We start from the raw sequence: 1,636 nt of genomic DNA, 5'->3' as shown, positions 1-1,636 counted from the left end.
CTGAGGTATGACCGTGCTTAGCTACCTGGCTGTACAAACTGCTTCTGTTTTCCACATTTTATAGTGGAAAAGCTGCTGTCTCCTAACAACACTGCGTGGAAAAATAACACCCAGAGCCCTCTCTTCTGCTGTCCTGCAGGTGAGGTAGCAGAGGTCTTCGTTTTCGTTTTAAAAAAAGATTAAAACCAGAGTAGGTAGGTGAAAGCCATCCTTAATCAAAGATCCCCTGGGGTCATGGCAGGTCCTGCTCTGTGCAGAGCCATCCCATCCTGGTGCAGCATCACTGTGAGACTCCTGGTGTGATTTAACGCCTAAAGGAATCTTATATATACACATACATCCCTTCATACAGCAACATCCACATTTACATACAGCTGCTCCATCCAGATTTTACCCTGATTCCATAAAAAATGATCCCTGTCCTTTCCTCCTTGGCTCTCCTGGTAGCTGAGCTGTTCAGTTGTGGTTTGGGAGTGCTCAGCACTAACGCTGGATAAAAGCAGCAGCAAGGAAAGGGTTACTGACACTTCTCCCATCTTTCAGTATGGTTTCTTTTTCCTTCACTTAGCCATCCACTTGTGCTAATAAACTCCAAACAGAAATATGGAGCCAAACTGTTTTGCATGTGTGTTTGACATTGATAGAATAAATTATCTTTCCTACAGATTCTCAATTATAGATTGGCTTCTGTTATGTGCTGCACAACAGCCACATGAGAAGGAAACATTTGCCACTACAGCCCTTTGCAAACATGGTTCTCTTCCCAGTTTTCCGTCTTGCTACTAAATAAATGTGTGCAAGATTGTGTGTGTGTGTATTACTACAAGAGACTATTATTTACAGAACATCCAAACTTACACACATTCTAACCTGCAGTTTACACGAACATTTTCTAAGACATGGAGCTGCAGTGGACCTTCTGCACAGCTGTGTTCACACCACCTCCAGGACCAGGAACCCAAAATGTGCAGTAGAGCCCAAACCTGTCCCCTTCCCACTGAACCTTATGTGTCCAAATGAAGTGTCTCATCACCTGCATAAGTTAGAAATTTCCTCTGTAAGGGTACATACACACACAGAGACAGGTTTCCCCTAGTTTGCCACCAAGATTTGACTGCAGAAGTGATAGAGGGGGAGCAAAGACTGGGGTGATTTCTACCAGCTGAAGGATCTGATCTATATGTTGCAACATACCTCCTGCAAAGCAAACATGGCCTTGCATCATAAACCATAGGCTGGAGCCAAGAAATAGCTCAGCTGGAGAAGTCACAGGATAAGGAGAGCACAAGTCTGTTCAGGTAGGAGAGCTCTGTATCTAAAAACATGTCCTGACATATTCGCAAGAGGAGGCGAGGTATTTTTGAAACTGATTTTTTTTTTTTTCCTTGCAACTCCCCAATGCTCTGAGCTCATTAAAATGAAGACACTCTAATTTCCAGGAGTGGCCAAGAGGGAAAGGTCAAGGAAGGACTTCTTTGTAATGTCAATTCTTAAACTCTAGCAAGAACAGCAGCAGGGTTTTCATTAAGCCACTGTCAAATGACAAATTACTGCACTGCCAAGAGAAAGTAGGACTGCTACTACTTTAAATGCAAAAGTAGTGAAAGAAAAGACGTGATGATTTATAGCTTGTGTA

This window comes from Pterocles gutturalis, unplaced genomic scaffold, assembly GCF_000699245.1.
Source record: "Pterocles gutturalis isolate BGI_N339 unplaced genomic scaffold, ASM69924v1 scaffold4236, whole genome shotgun sequence".
Taxonomy (NCBI): Eukaryota; Metazoa; Chordata; class Aves; order Pterocliformes; family Pteroclidae; genus Pterocles; species Pterocles gutturalis.
This window is presented reverse-complemented; position numbering follows the sequence as displayed.